Here is a 15,646-nt window from a genome sequence, read left to right as displayed (position 1 = left end):
GATTTAAAAACCGCAGCGCAAAGCGGCGGAAAGGGCGGGGCGAGAGTGGGAAACGAGGGGGCAATGCGACACAATTGCTAATGGAATTGCTAACGGAATCATCTCTTACTGCATAATTTTTGCAATGATCTACCACCGTCCTCGTGCAGATAGGGAAATTAAGGCATAGAAGGGGCGAGGCCAGCCCTCTGCCAGGCGTCTGGGTCACAAGGACTCGGGTGGTCACCGGTCAGCCCCGCCTCTCCGCCCGCCGCAGCCTGGCTTGGAAATGGCCTCAGCTGCCACCGCGGGGCCACGCCTCCACCTCGAGGCCACGCCCCGGGGCGGTGCCCGAGTGCAGGCCAGAGCGATAGATCCTCGACCTTGCCGAGAGCCGACTGCTTGCCAGGAGAGTTTGCACAGAAACTGAGAGCGGGCGCCGCAGGCCGGGTGGAGGAGCGCCGAGTGAGGCGGTCGCTCGCCGGCCGCTGAAAGCGTCTTCTTCTTGGACGCTGGGGCGGCCATCTTAGATGGCGGGAGTGGGAGCGCAGCGAGCGTGAGGCGGCAAGTCTTTCCTGCCGCTCTCTCTAGGTTCCCAGAGGGCCAGCCGGCTGGGCTTTAGGGCGCGTGCCCTGAGGCGCGCAGCGCGAGGGTGACGATGCGGGGTCCTCTCGGGGCCCCGTCCCCTGGGTTAGGGACGCGCCGCCTGTGACCGCCTCCCGCTCCCTCAGCGCCGCGGGAACAGTGGGCGCGACGCCGCCGCCGCCGCCAGAACCGGGCGGCCTGGCACCCTCAGGTGGGCTGCTTGGTGGGCCGGGGCCGGGAGGGGAGCGTCGCGGCCGGCGAGCCGTGCCAGGGGCGGGTTCGGTGGGCTCCGGTCTCGCGGGACGTGCAGCGTGCGTTCCCCGTGTGTGGCCGTGGTCGGCGCCGGCGGCCTGCGAATGCGTGGTCACCTGCGGCCGTTCCCGCTGCGGTCGGAGCCGCGGCCTCTAGAGCCTCGCTTGTTGACTCGGGGAGGGTACGGTAGTCTGGGAATGGGAGTGGCGTGCGCCCCCAGGGCTGCAGGGCTGTGAGTGACCCGGGAGGGGCTCGAGGTGCTGTGCCGAGCCTCAGCCTCCGGGTGCCTGCGGGTCGTTGGGCCGGCCGCAGGTGCCCGAAGAAGCCCAGGCTGTCTTTGTGCGGCGTGGGCCTCTGGGCCGGGCGGCTGTTGCGCTCCCTGTCATCTCAGGCCAGGGGTTCGCAGAGACGGGGCGCCGTGCGGGGAGACCGTGCAGGGCGATCGGCCGCTCCCGGGCCTCGAGTCCTAGCACAGCTAGCCTCGCGTCGAGGCGTTGGGAAGTACGGGTCGGTGACCCCGGAGGGGACTGAAGGCGTTCGAGCCGAGAGAGTCGCCGTATCGAGGGACGGAGGCGTGTAGGACTAGGGTGAGCTTGGGGAGCTGCGAGTGTATGTGTAGGGGAAATGCTGAGGCAGGCGAATCTAAAAGAAAATCGTTGGCAGATGGTGAAGGGTCTGTTATAGATGCGGTGAACTGACTTAATTTGGATTTGTTCTAAATGAACGTTATTCTTTGCTCTTACGGTTACACCGCCCCTCCCCGCCCATTTGAACTTGATGTAATTGAAAAGATGTACTTAATTAACTCAGTTAAAAACATTTTTGAGCTGGGCGTGGTAGTTCACGCATGTATTCCTCACTGTGAGAGGCCGAGGCAGGAAGATTGCAAATTCAAGCCCAGCCTGGGCAATTTAGACGTTTGGTGAGATCCTGTCTCACAAGTTGTGTGTATGTGTGAGTGTGTTTTATGTTCTGTGTCAAATGTTTCATATTTAACAACGGTGAATGAACTCCTTTCTATAAGATTCTTGTAAGTGTAAACCTCATAGAATATTGGACTTTTTTTTTTTAGCATATGACTTCTATGAATTCTATATTTCAAATGGCTGTTGACAGTATAAATAGTATTTCTCCAGGCATATAGAATTTGACAGATCATGTAATACAAAGATCTGAAAAATGTACAATGTAAGCATGTATTTTAAGTAACGTATTTCATATAGAACACTTTGGATCTGCAGATTTCTGGTCTATTAGAAGGTCTCAGATTCTATTATGAACCTAAATAACTTATATGCTTATAATTTTTCCTAAAATAACTTATAATGCTCATACTAAAGTAATTATTATGGTGTTAAAAAGACTTTTGCTGGTAATTTCTACTCTGCTGGCAGTTCCTAAATCTTTGGGTTGTGATGATTACGTATATCCCTGAAGAACATTGAGATTCTTTTCAGTTGTTCTTACTCTTATCACTTCAAGGGCTAAACTGTTTAAAATCCAACCAAAACATTTGACCCAGTAGAACACTGGGTCCTTCAAAAAATAAACGTGTTACTGTTCTGTTCTTAAAGCTTATCTTTTAGGTATGTGGGTTTCTGATAAAAACTGTTAGTTGAGTTAGTTTTGTTAAAGTCTTGTCAATCGTTAAAAAAACATGTTTCCCTTTGAACTAGATGGCTGAAATACATTTTGAATATATTTTAAGAAATTTGGTTTAGCAGGAAAAAACAAGCAAATTAAACTGATCATTTATGACAAAAAGTGTCTAAAAATTGAGTAGTTAAGCATCAAACATTAAAGTTGCTCTAAAACTAGTTGCTTTTAGCTTAAAACATACCAGTCATTTGCTCTGAAGGTTAAACAGCAGCTTCATACTTTTTGGAAGTTAAAAGCTTGACTTATTACAAAAGCATTACTTTTATTTTTAGAATGGAAAATTAGTAATTTCAGAGTACTCTTAAAACTTATTAGTAAATTAATATGGTTCTTTTACACTTAAATTTCAGGTAAAACTTCACTAATAATGTATTGCCTACAACAGAGAAATGTTACAGGTGGAAATATTTTTGTTTACAGGTGAGGAATATAATAAGCCACCATGATGATCCTGATTTTGGGAGGAGCTGGCAGGCTAGACCATGTGGCTTCATGTTGACTTGCAGGAGAGTTTAGGTGCTGCCTTTGACAGGCAGGAATTGCTGGGTTTATAAGGCCACAAATATCAAAATTTTTTTTTTTTTTGGTCTTTTTCGTTTTTATCGGTATCAGGGATCGAACTCAGGACTGCACACTTGCAAAGAAGGCGCTTATGTCACTGAGCTAAATCCCCAGCGCCCCACAAACATCAAGTTTTGACTTTTTTTATTTAGGTTGTGTAATCGTGGAAATTTCTTTCAAAACATGGTATTTGGAAAATTCTTTGACTAAATTAACTGGAGAAGATTGGGTTCTTTTAGTGTGACCTTGTTTAGATGTATTAGTTTTCAGTATGAGAAGAACAGGATAAGATTCCTAATTGTTCATCTAACTGGTTTTTAAGTGATACTAGATACTGGTATAATAATTTAATGTACTAGGCTAAACTGTTGTCTGTAGCCTCATGACAGTAATGACTGGGTATTTTATTTTTGCCTTAAATACTGTGAATAAATTTCACCTTTAATTTTATAGTGTTTGAATCATTCTTTTAATACATTAGTAGTTTCAGAAACATTTGTCTTCATATGGATGTAGATTTAGCTCAGTGGCGCAAGTGCCTGGTTGGCAAGCACCAGGTTGTGAGTTCAATCCCCAGTATAAAAAAAAAAAAACCAAAAACCAAAAACAAAACCACCCCCCAAAAACAAAGAAATGTTTGTCTTTTCTAATATCTCAGTTTAACCAAGGAAAATGTCAAGTGGGTGTTTCTTTGTTGCTGGTTTTTGCTTAGGTTTTTGAAGTGTCTTTGACAAATTACCAAGTGTGTTAATTGGCATCATGTTCCAGTGTATGTAGTATTTTTTGAGGAACACTTAACACAGTTTTAGGCCAGGTTCTAAGGGATTTTATCAATAGAGGTCAGAACCCTAAAAATATTTTAGAATTTAAAAATTCTGTGATTTAGAGGTTGTTTACATTTTTGGTTGGTGAATGGGAAACAGTGAGTAAATGGCAGTGTTATTCTTTCTTGTTTCTCATTCTTGCTTTTTGGTGTTTTTTAAGACAAAGTCTCACAGTGTGGCTCAGGCTGACCTTGAATTCATGATGATCTTCTTGCCTCAGGGTCCCAAGTGTCAGGATTCCAGAGATGTATCACTAAGCCTGGAAATAGTGTTTTAAGGGAACCTGCTATGTTATGTCGAATTCTGAGGACCACCATGGGCTATAAAGTGCCATTTCCTCTTTCTTTCTACCTGTTGAACTTATTGTTGTACAGTAGCAAAGAGTAAGTACATCTTTACTGTTTTAATCAAGATATTCTCTTTATTTTCCTTCCAGTTGTTGTGGAAAGTAAAAAGTTCTGGTTTTCTTTTGAAGCTACATAATTAAGCATCATGTTTAGAAAAAGTAACTTCTCTTTCTTCATGCCAGTAGATTTGAGGGAAGAGTCAGTGGTTAATTATCAATATGTCCTTATAATTTCGAGTTTTCATTCTTCATCAGGATATTTTGGGGGCATCCTTTTTAATTTGAGGTAGCATTTAACCTTACCTAGGTTTGAGATAGAGGAAATCCTACTTTTTTCCTAAAAGAACACAACTGTTGACCTCTGTGGTAAGACTAAATTAGGAAGCTTTGCATCTGAGGGATGCATTTCCCTGGATCCAGCTAGGTTGTTCAAAAAGGTGCTCCCACCTGGATGTAAGGGAATTTATTTACAATAGAAAAAACTGGGAACAATTCAGATGTCTCACAATAGTAAAATGACTAAGCCACTTGATATGGGCTGGCACTTTTTGTTTAGTGTGGCAGGTGTGAAGCGTTTATGATATGAAAAATGCTGAACATATCTGGAATGATTAGTTACATTTAAAAATCTTAATACAATGATCTGATATGCATGAGGTTGTGAATTCAATCCCTGGTACCAAATAAAAAATAAGTAAAAAAATATGATGGAATGTATTCGTTAATAAAAAGAAGTGGGTTACTGACACATCACATAACATGGATGAAAACATGCTAAGTGAAAGAAACCAGACTTTTATAAAAGACATCTTTTATATGATTCCATGTGTATAAAATAGATAAAATATAAAGAGATGAAAGTAGATTGGGAGTTGAGGGAAATAGGAGATAGTAAGTGTGATGGGTTTCTTAAACTTGTGGTGATGGGTGCACAACTCTAAATGTAATTCTTGTGTGTGTGTGTGTGTGTGTGTGTGTGGTGTTGGGGATTGAATCCAGGGCCTTGTGCATGCAAGGCAAGAACTCTACCACTCAGCCCTCCGAATATAATAAAAACCTTTGGAATGTGCATTTTAAGTGGATGAATTGTATGTAATATGAATTACACTATGCCAGAATTTTACATATAGGAAAAAAATACATGCAGATATTACCACTGGATGTTAAACAGTAGAAATAAAGATAATTTTCCTCTTTGTATTCTCCTATACAAATTCTCTGAATACATTGCTTTTATAATAGAGAAACATATTTCATAGCTTTAAATGAATTCTGTTTGTAGTATGGGCCCTTACATCATCCCATTTATTCAGTCACTAGTCAGATTGCTTTGGTGATTACTGCATCTCTGACATTTCTGCTTTTAGCTACTTTCTAACTTCTCCAGATTTAGTTGGGGCCTTTATTGTTGTGTGTGCCTGAACCATTGGACTTCCAGATCAGATCTCTTCTTAATTTCTTCCCTTGCCACAACGTTCTCCATATGGCTGCCAGATATATTTTCTTAATGTGCGGTTCATTACAAGTTACATTTAATTTTTTGAATAGGTAATATAGGCGGTATGCCACAGAATTCAAAGGATACAGACAAATATGCTCTGCAGAGTACTTCTGCCTTCTCCTTTGTTCTGCTACGCAGCTTTCATGGGGAAGATTCTAATGTGCCCTGTTTGGTGATGACTGGAGCATCATCTACTGTGCTGGCTTGCTTCCTGAAACCTTCCAGGAGTGTTCAAGTCTTCCTGGTAACTGTATTTAGTGGAATTCAAAGCTGTTTCTTTAAAGCGCCTATTACTGGGGGCAGCCTCCTGTGCTTGGTTTAGGGTGCAAGTTCCTGCCTTCTAGGACCTTATCTAATGGAGAAGAGCTGACAGATTTCCTCAGTTATGTGTTCCTCTTTTAAGAGCATTTCAAAACTATCTTCTGAAAATCATTTCCTGATCTTTTGCCCTCCTTTCCATTCATTACTATTATTTTCCATCTTTGAGCCCCTCCTTAGAACCCTGCATTTGTTTTTCTTATGACCTATGTTGTGTAGTCACTTGTAAGCTTATCCTATTAGATTTTAAACTCAAGGCTTTCTGCTTGATAGTTAATTATTCATTTGGCATTTGTGAAAAGAATCTCATATGAGACCCTGAGGTAATAGGTCTGTGCTTCAGTGAAAGTGCTCAATCTAAATTCAGCACTTAATATTAGATTTTATTTATTTATTTGTCTTTTTTGAGACAATTTCACTAAGCAGTTCAGGTTGGTCTTGAACTCAGTATGTTTAGCTCAGGTTGGCCTCGAACTTGCAGTAATCCTCCTGCCTCAGTCTCCTGAGTGCTGGGATTGCAGATGTGTGTTACCACACTCGGCCCAACATTAGGTGAGCCAGTGTTACTAATATATGGACCTTCTTGCTATGTATTTCAGTGGACCTTGAACTATATAGCCAAGGCTGGGCTCAAAACTCATGTGATCCTCCTGTCTTGGTCTCCCTGGTGCTGGGGTTATGTGTGTGCACCACTGTGTCTGGACAGACCTTTTGTTTAACTTCATATGGTGCATGCAAATACTGTTTTGGTACTCTGCACTGTAGCCCATACATTTACTGTGGCACATACTTGATTAAATTATTTGTTTCCCTTTCTCTTCTGTTAATGCTTAGGTTAGCTGAATTCTTGGCACTTCATTGCAGCTCAGTTTGTTGACTATAAGATGCTAAATTATGCTTATGGTGTCATTTTTGTATAGATATTTTATGTCTTTGGATTTAAGCTTCTGAAAGGTGGAGATAGGTTTTACTTTTGTTCACATAGCTCCAGTTCTTAAAACCCTGGTATTAGGGGACTGGGGATTTAGCTCAGCGGCATAAGCGCCTGCCTTGCAAGCAGGCAGTTGTGAGTTCGATCCCAGGTACCGATTTAAAAAAAAAAAAAAAAAAAAAAGGAAAAAAAAAAAAAAAAACCCTGGTATTGTTACACAGCCAATATTAATTGAATGAGTAGAGATTGGAAGGTTAATCACTTGTGGGTTTAGTTTTTTCCTGCTGCTTGCTTACTAGAATTGCATAGTCTGGGACCTGTGATAGGAGTTACCTCTTGGTGCAGCTCCTTCTTTGGCTGTGTCTGTGGAATGCTTGGGGTTTTTTCCTTGTTCAGCTCCCTCTTAGGCTGTCCTCTGTGGAGTGTTCTTGAGTTCTTCTTGCCAACTCTTTGAGAGTATTTGGTTGTTTTAGAAGCTTAATTGGCTCAAGCAGCTTTTACTTTGCTGGCTCTTTCTGCATCTGCCGTGTAGTAGATGTGGAAGAAAATCTTAACCAGAGGGAATGAGATAAATGATATTCTTCTACTTTTCTTGACCTTAGTGTTGCCTGGAATTAGAGAGTATGATTGTGAGAGTAGAAATATGGACCTTTTCACTGTGTGACTGCAGAATGGGCCCTTAGTGTGTGTTAAAGATATATAAATATACAATTTGCCATTTTAACCATTTCATGTATCCAAGTCAGTGGTATTAAGTACATTTGTGATGTTTTGCAGCTGTCAACTTTGTCCATTGCCAGAGGTTTCTCTTTCTTCTTTTTTCTTGTTTTAGATTTTTGAGACAAGGTTTCACTAGGTAGTCTAGTACGCCCTTGAACTTGCTGTGTTGTTCTGGTCGGACTTGAATTTGAGATCCTCTTGTCTAAGCCACCAGAGTGCTGCGATTATAGATAAGATGCGTTACTGTACAGGACTTTCAGAGGTTTTTCATCACCTTAAAGAAACTCTTCATCCCTATCCCAACCCTTTGTAATTCTTTTCTGTATGAATGTACATGTTTCAGATATCTCCCATGAGAGGAATCCTGTGTGTTGAGTGCTTTCCTGACATGCACAAGGCATTGGTTTGATCCACAGTGCCACCAAAAGACAAAAACAAAAAATGGAGGATCATACAATAGTTGTCTTGTTGGGTCTAACTAATTTAACTTAGCATATTTGTAAGGTACATCTGTTGGTAGCATGTGTCTAATCCATTCCCTTTTCTATGGATATGTCACATTTTGCTTATCCATTCATCCAGGCGAATGGCAACAAATGGATACTTGGGTTGTTTCTGCCTTTTAGCTGTTTGGAATAATAGTGCTATGAACATTGGTATAGAAATATTAGCTTTCAGTTCTTTGGATGTATGTGTACAAATGGAATTTCTGGGTCTGTGTAATGGTGATGAACCTACAGCATTTGTGCTACAGTGGGTTTCTAGAGCCCTCCCTAAGCATGTCAGCCAAGTTGCCCTGGCATTGCCCTAGCAGCGGAATATTCAGGTTTACTTGCAGTGTTGGTACTTTGCGATAAATCAGTGAGTTTTGGGTTTTATTTGGGCACTTACCTCTAAAAAATCTCACTGTCACTGATCTATAGTAAGTCTTTGGTTAATTTTTTGAGACAGACTACTGTTTTTTGAGGCAAATTGTTATGCATAGTGGCTGCACGATTTTACATTTTCCCAGCAAAGCACAGAAACGCCAATATTCCATTTCCTAATAAGCATGAAATGGCTATAGGCTTTTTTCCTTAGTGCTAATTAGAGCTAATGGGCAAACTTGTACCTTAAAAGGTGGTTATATTTCAATCTGATGTTGTTTCCTTTTTTCTTTTTTCTTTTTTTTTTTTTTTTTGGTCTTTTTCCATTTTATCGGTACCAGGGATTGAACTCACGACTGCCTGCTTGCAAGGCAGGCGCTTATGCCGCTGAGCTAAATCCCCAGCCCCTGTAGTAGCCTTCTTGATACCCTCCATACTCCTTACAGTGTATACAGTCAGCTGATGAGGAATGATTTTAGCTAATAAATGAAAAAAGAGGATAATAGAGTGTATACAGTGAGATCTCATTATTATAAGGAAAAATAATTACAACTATGCCTGTACTTAGAAAAGACTGGGTAAACCAGAAATGGTGGCACCCACCTGTAATCCCAGCACTCAGGAGGATGAGGTAGGAGGATTGCCCCAAGTTAGAGGCCAGTGTGGATTAATACTGAGACCCTGTCTCAAGAAAGGAAAAAAAAAATGGGATAAATATGGCTAAAGGTGTTGGCAAGCACCTTCTGTAGGTCATTTTAGTGTTTTAATTTTTTTTTTTTTTGTAGCGGAGATCGAACTCAGGACCTTGAGTTTGCCAAGCAGGTGCTTATGCCGCTTAGCTAAATTCTAGACCCTACTGTTTTAATTTTTACATATTTTTAAGTTTTTTTACTTCCCAAGTGAACATGTGTGATACTTCAGTTCATGAACTTAATTCTTTCTGTGAGTCTGGCTCCAAACTGAGTTGGGTGAGAGCCAAATCAAATTCAGTGGTTAGGTTTAGAGTTAACCTTATGTGGAAATTTGATTCAGTTTCCATCCAGCTGGTTTTGTGACTAGAATCGTAGAAAACTCAGTTCGTGAGCCAAGGTACCACTGCAATCAGTTAATGTATCTTTTAAAAAATTAGTAGTTTGAGAAATAAATTATTGTAGGAAATATTTGTATACATATATGTGCACATGACACCTATAATGTGGAATTATAAACATGAAGGAAAACACTGAAGAATACTGATAAGTTAGTTGGGGAGAAAAAAAGAGAGGACAGTTCAAAAAAGAGGTTAACAGCTGGGCGTGGTGGCATAGGCCAGTAATCTCACAGTTTTGGGAGGCTGAGGCTGGAGGATCACAAGTTGGAGCTCAACTTGGGCAGTTTCATGAGACCCTGTCTCAAAATTAAGAAAACAGAAATGTATGTGTATAGGTGCTGCTGAAGATGTAGACCAGTGTGAAGTTTCTGGGTTAAATTGCATCACAGAAAAACCAACCAAAAAAAAAAAAAAAAAAAAACCCCACAAAAGAACCCCCTACCATGTTGTATATTAAGTACAGAAGAAACAAAAACAAAGCAAGGTAAACGTTTTAAAAGGGAGAAAATTCGTGTTACAAATGTGTGTTTGTGAAGACATTGAGTATGAAAATTTAAAAGGAAACAAGTTGTGCAATCATTTTTTGTGTGTATAATAAATTTAAGAGATTGTACTCATCATCACACATTGTTTCTCTTGCTTTCCCTCTGCTCTTGCTCTCTGGATGTTTTGGCTTTTTTTACCACTGCAATTGGTTGTAATGCTACCCTGTCAAGCTTGAGTAGTACCATGAAATAACTTTCTTTCTCTCTCTCTCTTTCTCTCTCGTTTTTTAAATCAACTTACTTTCAATTGTTTTAAATCAACTTACTTTCATTGTTTTTGCCATCAATCTTTTTCTGTTTGTCTGCTGAAGCTAGAGGTGACCTTTCCATGCTGCCAAGTCAAAATAGTTTTCTTAGAAACCTCACCTCCTACTTCCAAAATCTACCTTTTTTTGTTGTAGGTCTGCTTACCTCCCTGAAAGTTCTAATGTAGCACCATCTCTAGCATATACCCTGCTTTTGGTAAATGGTAGTGGTTTTAACATCTTTTTTTTTTGTTTTGAGACAGGGTCTCACTATGTAGTTCAGGCTGGCCTAGAACTCACTATGTAGCCCATGCCAACATCAAACTTGTAGCTGTCTTGATGTAGCCTCCTGAGTGTTGGGATTACAGGCGTGCACCTCCATGCCTAGCTTTCAGCACCTAATTTAATGCAAGGTGCTATACTTGATGATGGATTATGACAAGATGTAGGAAATACTGTAGTACTTTTCTGAAACACATTCGTCCTTTGGTTACATTTTTGCATAATGCTGGTTCTCAGTAGGGCCCCTTTGGCTATGTCACACACTGGTGGATACCATCACAGTGGCAGGAAAATGCACTTGAGAGAGGTAAGAGGGAGGTGCTGGGGCCCCTCTTTGAAACAACTCAATCTTGAAAGCTGACTGGAGTCTGCCAAAAAACTACTTAACTACCATTGGAGGGCAAAACCCTCAGTGACCTTTCACTAGGCCTCACCTTTTCTTTTTTTTAAAACAGGGTCTCATAATGTAGTCTAGGATGACCTTGAACTTAAAAGTGTAACCTAGGATGGCATTGTATTCACAGCGATCCTTCTGCTTTAGCTTCTAGAATGCCAGGATTATGGTGTGTACCACCATGCCCAACATACGCCTCACCTTTTAAAGGTCCTGCCAGATACTATCACACTGGAGATGTGAAGCATTAGGGTATTCACATTCAAACACAGTAATGATATTCTTTAAGAGTGCAGACAGGTTTTGTTATAGTATGCCTCATAAGGTGGGTAAAGCTGAAAAAGTAGTAAGACCCTTTTGGGAGCGAGGAGAGTTGAGTTGTTTAAATTGTTTTTTGAAGATTGTAGTTATAGTATATTCCTTTGAATAGAGACATAACTGGAACATAAGGACATAGAAGAACTTCAGAGAGTTACTATATAGCAGTGACAAAACTTTTTTTTATTGCAGAGTGGCAACACTTAAACCTGAATTCTGAGGTTTTGGTTTAGAAAAAACAGCTCATACATTGACATCTTTTGTCTTAAAGCAAAAACACAGGATGCATACCACAGTTTTGCCACCACTGCTGTGTAATAACAAAAGGTCTGACTGACCAGGGAGACACAGTTTAAAATATATAAACCAAATGTTGTGAGGATTGAGTAGGAATTTTTAAATTCAATACCGGGGCTGGGGATTTAGCTCAGGGGCATAAGCGCCTGCCTTGCAAGCAGGCAGTCATGAGTTTGATCCCTGGTACCGATAAAAAGGAAAAAGACAAAAAAAAAAAAAAAAAAAAAAAGGTTAAATTCAATACCATAATAGAAAATTTTAACACTTTCTGAACTGATAAAATAGCCAAAAAAAGTCAAACAGCATAATTTACAACCATAGGTTACCTTTTCATGTTATTCTTTGTTATTTTTTTAACCCTGTGGTGCAGTAACTGAGTATAATTAGAGAGTTTTGGAATTAATGGTCTAATTAACAGGGAAGACTTTTTACAAATGTCCTTGATTTAAGATAATTATTCTTTAATTTTTTTTTTTTTTTTTAATATTTTGTCTCACTAAATTGCTGAGTTGTCCAGGCTGGGCTTGAACTTGCAGTCCTTCTGCCTCAGCCTCTAAAGATGCTAGGAGTACTATAGGCATACATCCTATACCCAGCTAAGAAAATTAGTTCTGGAAAGTGGATTAAACATAATTCCTGAAATGCTGGGTTTGGGAGGAGTATAACAACAAAACAATTAGCTGTTCCTTTGAGCTGCACAAACCAGTTGGAGCCTAGGAAGAGAGAGGTAAGCCAGTGAGTGCTTCCCCTAATCCCACCCCAAGCACCTGGCTGATTTGGGGGATAGGCTGAGTTGATAGCAACTGAGGTACAAAAACAATTTATTGCTTATATTGTTTGATTGACTTTGTGGACCTAAGGCTGGTAGTCTGAGCATCTACTAAGAGGATAAGAGTATGCAGTATAATGAATATAGGGGATTTCCTTCTCTTTTCAAAATCCGATATTGTTTTCACTGTCTTTTTTCCCCTTATTTTATGTTTTGTTTTAGTCAATGTTCTGTTTTGATTGGTTTTATTCTTTTTTTTTTTGTCTTTTTCATTTTTATCGGTACCAGGGATCGAACTCTCGACTGCCTGCTTGCAAGGCAGGTGCTTATGCCATTGAGCTAAATCCCCAGCCCCCGATTGGTTTTATTCTGATTTATTTGATTTTACTGTGATGGTGTGGGCAGCAATTTGAAGATGGCAGGCAGCATTATTATAGCCATTGTTGGCCTCCTATTGTCCTGTTTTGAAGTCCCATATCACTTTCACTATTTTGTTTTGATTGACTTTATTCCATTTTATTTTGTTAGGTTTTATTTTCTTTAAAATTAAAAAAAGTGATTCCTGAAAAAAATAAATGATATTGTCTTAAAGCAAGCATGTTACTTACACTTGGGTACACCACCAAAGACTGGGACATTTTTTTTTCTTGAACACCATGGACTCTCATAGTCAGCTGACTGAATCTGGTGTTTATTTCTTTTGTGTATGGGTGTAAACATGAGAAAATACCTATCTTGAGGACAAAGCCTGGTATGTGCCCAAATGGGTGATGGTCCAGAGTGTAGAGTGGCAGAGTCACTTATCAGAATTTGTCTTTCTTTTAAAGGATAATTCTTTTTTTTAAAGGGAATGAAAAAAGGAATTGAGATGTTGTATACAATTCCCCTTTTAAGGAATATAAACATTATGTATTACAAATATGTACTAATAAAGAACAGTCTTTTAAAAAGGCAGTTCTTTAAATCAGTTGTTCAATGTGCATGATTTGCATGAAAATTCTTGCCTTTGATATAGAGTAGGTATTAGTGACACAAGATTAAGTCAGTGATTCCAGATGACTGGTTTAGTGATTGATTTTGCTTCTTCTCCTTCAGTAAGTAGCCATCATTATATAATCATAAGATTAGCCATCTCTAAACTGTACTTCGTTTATGTATTGTATATCTTGTTACATACTAATATACTTTGTAAGTTGATTATTCATTTTAAAATTAGCAGTTGCTGCCTAAATAAGAATAATGACTTATTTGGAGATGAAAAGAAAACTTGAATTAAAAACAGTTAAAAGAGATTTAAAATAATGAGAGTTAAAATGAAATTGGCTTCAGACATCTTTCACTGTGGAACTGATTGTTTTAGCATAGTTTTTTTTTAATGAAAAAATGGAATTTCATTTTCTGTGGTTCTGGAGCTCACACCCTAATTGTTTTGAACAAGCTCATTGTTAACTTGTATTTTAAAGTTATGTTTCTGCAACAGTAACCTGTTTTGTAAACATGGGCGGCTTTTTCTAGCTAATGTTGAGAAGATTAGAGTGGCACATTGCATGGCATGTGTGATGGCCAGTCAGCTGATGAGGTTACCAGTTTGTGGTCAGAAATTGAGAAAGAGGAGTGAAGAAACTCAGAATATTGACACATACGGCCTCACAGTGCATGAGAATGCCCTTTTGGACTGTTGGGAAATGACCATAGCATAAGCCTTTGCAAACTAGACATTGTTTCCTAGCTTGCTGAGATGAGTTTGTTCACCAGAAACCTTTTTTTGGTACTGGGGATTGAACCTAGACCCTTCACTTTGAATTTACATTTTCAGCCCTTTTTGCTTTTTATTTTGAGATAGTTTTGCTAAGTTGCCCAGACAGGGGTTCAACTTGTCATCTTCTTACTCACCGTCCCAGAGTGCCAGCAGAAACTTTATAGGGGGTGGGGGATTTTTCCCCGCAGTGGTATGTGGCCAACCAAATTAAAATAGAAGAGCACTTATCCTTAAACTAAGTTTGAGGTAGCTTTGAAACTGCTCACCCACCCAGTTTATCAAGCTGACCAAGGTGGGGATAAAGAAAGGAATGAGTTAAAGAAATATATTTATTGAAGTCACATTACTATACGGTTATTCAGCTAAAGTTTTGCTTTTGTCTTCTCCATAAAAAAATTTTTTTGGACAGTACAGACAATATTAGACACCATTCCTGACAGGGCAGTCAGGGTAGAGCAGGCTTGTGCTTTGTTGAACCCCAGGTACCTAATTTTGGACTTCTTCTTTTTCTGGTCATCCTCCCTTGAGTTTCAGGAAGCTTTCTTGGGTCTTAGAGGTGCTTGCTCAATGTGCTTGGTGTACACATTCTCTTGACAAGACTCTTGCCTTTGTTTACAGCAGTGCTTACAGCATGCTGTTAATAGTATAGACTGCCACGGTACCATTTGTGGGACATTCTTCGAATAGTACCCATTCCCTTTGTCTACAGCATCTCCATTCTTAGATTCACAGGTGTGTAGATAAACAACTCACTAGTTTCTTTTTTCTTTTGTACCAGGGATTGAACTCATGACCTTGTGCTTGCCAGGCAGGCACTTTCCACTACTGAGCTAACTCCTCAGCCCAACTCCATATTTTCTAAAAAGCCTATAGAATATACATTGGTTGCCTCTCCTCTTTCCTTTTGTATGTCTTTGACAAATTACTAGAAGATGTTGGTTTCTGCTGGAAGGACTCAAACTTTGATTGTAGTTGGAGAAATTCCCAGGAAGGTGCTTATGTCACTGAGCTATATCCCTGGTTTGGAGAAATTCCCAGTTCTCAATTTTCACAAACCTTCAGTTTGATGACTTCACAACTGTGAATGTTTTATGTAAAGATACATTTTAAAAAATGATCCTGGTGGTAATTATTTTTATTTATTGACTGCTCATACTGGCAAGTTTCTTTTAAGAGTTTGGCTCAATACATTCAATCTTCCCTATGGTCTCATTATGTAGGTGCATTATTATCTTTATTTTATTGAAGATAAGGTCTCACTGTGTTGCCCAGATTGGCTTTGGATTCTTTTTAATTTTATTTTTTCTGAGTCAGGGTCTCATCAAGTAGTCCAGGTTGGCCTTGAATTTAAGCAGTCTTCCTGGGATTACAGGCATGCACCACCATGCCTGGCTTGCTTTGAATT

At 39.9% G+C, this 15,646-nt stretch overlaps 1 protein-coding gene across 3 annotated transcripts in view; it reads left to right on the top strand.

The window, feature by feature from the left end:
* Window positions 1-371: 371 nt before the first annotated feature.
* Window positions 372-15,646, top strand: part of Raf1 (Raf-1 proto-oncogene, serine/threonine kinase) — a 77,444-nt gene continuing 62,169 nt past the window's right edge. For 2 of the 3 annotated variants that reach the window (XM_013145026.3, XM_013145027.3), the window contains exon 1: window positions 372-775. The gene's annotated coding sequence lies outside the window, so the exon portion shown is untranslated. The remainder of the gene's footprint in view (window positions 776-15,646) is intronic. The other variant, XM_003463187.5, reaches the window with a different exon arrangement.

The sequence above is a fragment of the Cavia porcellus genome, unplaced genomic scaffold (genome assembly GCF_034190915.1).
Source record: "Cavia porcellus strain 051 isolate PalLab524CR breed Dunkin Hartley unplaced genomic scaffold, mCavPor4.1 scaffold_27, whole genome shotgun sequence".
Lineage (NCBI taxonomy): Eukaryota > Metazoa > Chordata > Mammalia > Rodentia > Caviidae > Cavia > Cavia porcellus.
Note: the sequence above shows the minus strand (reverse complement) of the source record. Positions and strands in the feature narration are given on the sequence as shown.